Genomic DNA, 6,734 nt, shown 5'->3' with positions numbered 1-6,734 from the left:
TCGATTTGAAGTATCCTCTACAAAGTTGTTGGAAGTCATAAAAAACACCTTGGCAAAGTTATTGAAAATTAGTTAAGTGGAAATAAAACATGCGCCCTCTAGAGGCTATAAAAGTCAAGATCCTAGACCGGTATATATGGCAGCTATATGAGGTTAAAAACCGTTTTGAACCATTCTCGACAAAGTTGATGGGAGCCATAACAAAACACCTTGGCAAATTTATTGAAAATCATTAAAGTGGAAGTAAAACATGCGCCCTCTAGAGGCTATAAAAGTCAAGATCCTAAACTGGTATATATGGCAGCTATATGAGGTTAAAAACCGATTTAAAACTTTCTGAGCGAAGTTTTTGAAAGCCATAACGAAACACCACTTGCAAATTTTCAGCCAAATATGAAAAGAATTGCGCCCTCTAGAAGCTGATAAAGTCAAGATCCGAGATTGGTAAAACCATGTTGGGCAAACTGATTGACTAAATGAATATACCATCCTATGGCGGTGGATATAAAAATGAAACATTCATCTATAAAGTCTCAACACCTTTTAAATCAATGACTTAATAAACTTGTCTCAACTTCCTTTGCACCATTGACTTCCTAACTAGGGAAAACGTTGTGGCAATAACCAATAGCAACAGTTTGCCAACTTCACTAACCAACTTGATCCAGAAGTCTCCATAGAGAATTTTTTTTTAATTTGTCTAACATTTCACTTAGGGCCACCACCTATAACCATTATGTTCCGTTGGTTAAGGAGGAGGAAAAAAAACAACGGACATTTTAAAGTTCTCCAAAGTTCATAACACTTTTACGCTTAAGTGAATTCAATTATGATCATAAAATAGTGAGAAGTTTCTTTTGGTATTCAGTGCGTTTGCCTCCTGGTGTCCTTGAATGGCACAAAAGTGTGTTGCTTTCATACACCTAAGCGGAATAAAGCTACATGGCAAAATTAGAATTTAATAGGGCAAAGGACCTTCGACAATATCAAGGTGGGGGGAGGGGGTGTTTAGCACACTCACACATAACAGTGGGAGACGTCTACTTGTCGTAAGAGTGTGGGCAAGTAAAAGAAAATGCCAAGAAGTGAACAAAAAATCACATTACCACCAGCCCAAGTTCGAGTGCTGATGATGATTTACGAAATGTAACGCCATAAAAATCATTGTTCCGGAATGGCATTTCCTGTTCCCGCAATGTTATGTTATGCTGTGTATATATAGGTGTCTTCGTGCTCAGTGGTGCGTTCGAGAGTGTGTAAGTGTTAGCGTCATTGCATACTTCGTTTTTATTGTCTTTGCCGTCTGTGGCGTCAATGCGAATTCTTCTTCACGCTTTACTGTTTCGCAATGCCTAAATTAGATTTTACGCTGCCGCTTCTTTTTTTCTGCCCGCCAATGCAAGGCATAGGGGAGCCGTTTTCATGGTCAGAAAGAAATGAAAAAGCGGCAAAATTTAGTACATACGGTTGCTACATCGGTAATTACTACAGTAATTTCCTCTCACACATACAGACACACAAACATACACACAAACATACACACACGCATACACACAACACACTCCATAAAACGATTATCGCACTTTTAATGGTATTTTTCAAGATTCCTTCAGTTTTCCCCCTAAGAAAGGGGGAAAAGGCAGCGCATTTTAAAGCTTTTGACGTTATACGCAAAATTAAAATGTGAAATTTTGCTGTGAGAGTTAAGTGATTTGGCAAGCAATCGCTTGCGTAGGGTATTGGGCCCAATATTTTGACCTGAAGGGTCGGTATATACGGCAGCTATATCGACATATTGTGCGATCGTGACTAAATGCTTGTGTCAAAGGGCTCCATACAACTCTCTGTTCAAAATTTAAGCGAAATTGAGTTATAATTTTTTTATTTTCTTATAGCACCTCTCATAGTTTTCCGGGGACGGGTTACTGGACCCAGGGCCCCAACCGCATGGGTTTTGTGGGATTGCACATGCAACCCTTGCTATGGCGAGCCGCTTGCTCCAAGATGCGACGCTCGCCTCCTGCCGCCCCTCACCTGGGAACAGATGCTGAAGTTGGTCATTGGTTATTTGAAGGCGCCAATAACTCGCCTTGTCATCTCGAGTATCATTGGCACTCAGCATTAAATATAGAGCCAGTACCACCTGACTGACCTCACTGAGACTCTCCTCTCGAAAAATCGCTGACTGCCCACGGCCGCATTTGCAGCTACTTTGCATAAAAACAGAGTTTTCCAACATCAGCAACCTGTCGACGCGCCCGGTAGCTTTCAGCTCAGCTTCCCATGGTAAAGATGGACACCACACAAGTCGGAGCTCAAAGTTCTAGCCTATGTGGTGCTCATGGTTATGCCGTGTCGGACGGGAAAATATAAATTTGCCCTTTATAAATCCGAGACCTTAAATCGGGTGAACTATGTTGTATATATGTTAGCTACATCCAAATATGGTTTGATCTGAACCGTACTCGGTACGGACGTCGCGGAGACCAATGCAAAGCTCTGTGCGAAATGTTACTAGAACGCAACTCCTTGTGCCATAAATCAGCTTAATAGAGCAATAAATGCGGCTTTTACGGAATCACGACCTTAAATGATGAGATCGAGATCCCTAAAACTGTGTTATGTACTGTTCAAATCGGTTTTTAACCGGATATAGCTCCCATATAAGTCGACCTCCAGATTTGACATCTTTAGCTCCTGGAAGACTCAACTTCCGTCCAATTCGGCTGAAATGTTGCTCAAAACGTTTTGTAATGCTTCTAATAACAGTGCGTAGAGCGGTCTTAATCGGTTTTTTACCATGATATAGCTCCCATATAAACCGATCTCCAGATTTGACATCTTTAGCCCCTGGAAACTGCAATTTTCGTCCGATTTGGCTGACATTTTGCACGTAGGATTTTATTGCGAATTACAATATCCATGTTAGGTATGGTCCAAATCGGTCGATAACTTGATATAGCTCCCATATAATCATATTAGGTTGCCCAAAAAGTAATTGTGGATTTTTTAAAAGAAAGTAAATGCATTTTTAATAGAACTTAGAATGAACTTTAATAAAATATACTTTTTTACACTTTTTTCTAAAGCAAGCTAAAAGTAACAGCTGATAACTGACAGAAGAAAGAATGCAATTACAGAGTCATAAGCTGTGAAAAAATTTTTCAAAGCCGACTATATGAAAAATCCGCAATTACTTTTTGGGCAACCCAATATATCTCCATTAGTCTTTTACTGCCCGCTAGAAGTATAAATTATTGCCTGATAATTCTGAACTTTAGCACATAAACTACACTAATGCCCTTCAAGTGAGTTATTTGAGTAAATTTTAGGCAGAACCAGTGGTGATGGTTCCCAAGATTAGGCCTGGCTGACCATTTATACTTGCTTCGATCTCGTCCCACTGGGCATCGTTTGCATATCAGCATCATTCATGAGATCCAATAGGATTACGTTTATTTCTAGGTTCCAGAGAATCAGCAGAAACACTCTTCCCTTAGGTATTCCCCTTGTCAACAGCGTTGATACTTCAGCCACGTATCATACAATCAGTCATCTGGGAGATATTCAGGTGGACCTCCATCCGGTCCCATGCGGTGACTCTCGAGCATATCTCCATGTTATTAAAAGCCCCCTCACTATCCTGGAAGTACTCCACCGAGTACTCTTTCAGTTGGGAGACGTTCCGAACTCCCATTACACATCGTGGAGGTATACATATTGTAAAAATTGCAAATTTTGCCCATGAACATCCTACTAAGGAACAGGGGCAAACTTCTCACATATCAATGAGTGTAGTCCCATTCAAATTTAAGCTCAATGATAAGAGGCCTCCCTTTTATAGCCGAGTCCGAACGGCGTGACGCAGTGCGACACCTCTTTGAAGAGAAGTTTTACATGGCACAGTACCTCACAAATGTTGCCACCATTACGGAGGGGAAAACCACCGCTAAAAAAGTTTTTTTTCTGATGGTCTCGCCAGGTTTCGAACCCAGGCGTTCAGCGTCATAGGCGGACATGCTAACCTCTGCGCTACTGTGGCCACAACAATTCTCCGATCTCAGTCCCTCCCTAGTCTTGAGGTCTCTCTATTTTTTATTTCTAGAGCAAAATCGATAACAAACTTAAGGGCCTCTATACCTTCACCGAACAGTGGTTTATTTTTAAGGATAGAGACTATTCTGACCTCTCCCGATATGTAGGTCAATGTCAGCATCGCTGCACGCGATCTTTTGAAAGAATGAAGCAAAACCCTTAAACTTTTACATAAATAACATATGTCCTACAAATGTAGATCGGTTTGGATTATAAATGAATCAAATAAGTCCATGTTAAGATTAAGGGCCCATACGTCTTGTGCCGTTGGAGGACTCAATTATTATCCCATTTTCATACAGTGTTTTGAAATAACTTCCATCATACATGTCATTTAATATCTTTATCGGTATACGTTTAGATACAGCTCCTATATGGCCAAGCCTACAGCGGCCTCGGATTTTTAAGCAGTTTTAACTCTCTTTACTTTAAACGTTAAACCTTAAATCAACTCTCATTTTCCCACAAAGTCTAATCATCTCGGAAACTTTCAAAATTAGCTCCACCAAATGACGCCCCTCAACTTCATAGAGATTTACACAAAGTGCCTTCTGAAAATAGCCCCATTCAGTTGCTTTCTATCTCAAACGATTTATCACAATTATCTAGCCACACTAAATGCTTGGATATATGTAAACAGTGCTAAATAGGATTTACAAGCGTTCACATTGCAAGGCCATACAAGAGAAACATGAAAAGAGGAAGGAAGAATGCTCTCGTGTGTGGGAGTGTGGCCACAATATGTGGGCCAAAAAGAGTTGATTTCAAGGAAACTTGAAATCATTGAACATTGATAATCCATTCAGTGAATATGAGTGCTGGTTTTTTTTCTGAGCAATATGTTCTTTTGACTTTATCGAAATCCTGTGAATGTTAACCAAAGGATAGCAACACAAAAACCTACTGCCGTTCCACATACAAAAGCTTCAAAAGGCACTGGCATTGATACCAACAATTGTTGGCCACAAGTGTGCCAATAGAAAAAATGTTGATATACTACATACAAATACAAGTATGGCGCTATTTTACGCCTCCATTGTTATAAAGATGACTGAATATTTCAAATGACTGTTGGTGTTGTTATTTCATTTCATTTCTGTAATCTTTTTGTTTTTAGTTTCTTTGCTATTCTGGTTTTTGCTGGTGATTTTCTGTTGTTCATTGTGTCCTTTATTTGTTTTGCAAAATCCTTTGGTATCGCAAACGGGGGGGAATGTTTTGTCCATTCATACATATATCCGGAAAAGTAACGCATTGTTCATGCATAGGGTACTTGCTAAAATCCAATGGAGAAATCTCTAAAGTCACAACACCAAAGCAACTTTTATAAAGGGAGGTTAATAAAATAGAATAAAAAAAAATTAAATAAAATAAAATAAAATAAATAAAATAAAATAAAATAAAATAAAATAAAATAAAATAAAATAAAATAAAATAAAATAAAATAAAATACCCTAACAGAGTAAAATAAAATAAAATAAAATAAAATAAAATAAAATAAAATAAAATAAAATAAAATAAAATAAAATAAAATAAAATAAAATAAAATAAAATAAAATAAAATAAAATAAAATAAAATAAAAAATAAAATAAAAAATAAAATAAAATAAAATAAAATATAATATAATAAAATAAAAAATAAAATAAAATAAAAAATAAAATAATGTAAAATAAAATAAAATAAAATAAAATAAAATAAAAATAAAATAAAATAAAATAAAAAATAAAATAAAATAAAAAAATTAAATAAAATAAAATAAAAAAATAAAGTAAAATAAAAAAAAACAAGTAAAAGCGTGCTAAGTTCGGCCGGGCCGAATCTTATATACCCTCCACCATGGAGCGCATTTGTCAGTTCTTTTCCCGGCATTTCTTCTTAGTCAAAAAATGATATAAGAAAAGATTTGCTCTGCTATTAGAGCGATATCAAGATATGATCCGGTTTAGACCACAATTAAATTATATGTTGGGGCCTCAAAAAGTAAAATAGAGAAATGGATTTATATGGGAGCTGTATCGGGCTATAGACCGATTCTGACCCTAATAAACACGTATGTTGATGGTCATGAGAGGATCCGTCGTACAAAATTTCAGGCAAATCCGATAAGAATTGCGCTCTCTAGAGGCCCAAGAAGTCAAGACCCAAGACCGGCTTTTATGGCAGCTACATCAGGTTATGGACCGATGTGAACCATACTTGGCACAGTTATTGGATATCATAGCAAAACACGTCGTGCAAAATTTCATCCTAATCGGATAAGAATTGCGCACTCTAGAGGCTCAAGAAGTCAAGACCCAAGATCGGTTTATATGGCAGCTATATCAGGTTATGAACCGACATGAACCATACTTAGCACAGTTGTTGGTAGTGATACTAAAACACTATGTGCAAAATTTCAGTAAAATCGGATAAGAATTGCGCACTCTAGAGGCTCAAGAAGTCAAGACCCAAGATCGGTTTATATGGCAGCTATATCAGGTTATGGACCGATGTGAACCATACTTGGCACATTTATTGGATATCATAGCAAAACACGTCATGCAAAATTTCATCCCAATCGGATAAGAATTGCGCACTCTAGAGGCTCAAGAAGTCAAGACCCCAGATCGGTTTATATGGCAGCTATATCAGGTTATAG

Source organism: Stomoxys calcitrans, chromosome 3, assembly GCF_963082655.1.
Source record: "Stomoxys calcitrans chromosome 3, idStoCalc2.1, whole genome shotgun sequence".
Classification (NCBI taxonomy): Eukaryota; Metazoa; Arthropoda; class Insecta; order Diptera; family Muscidae; genus Stomoxys; species Stomoxys calcitrans.
This window is presented reverse-complemented; position numbering follows the sequence as displayed.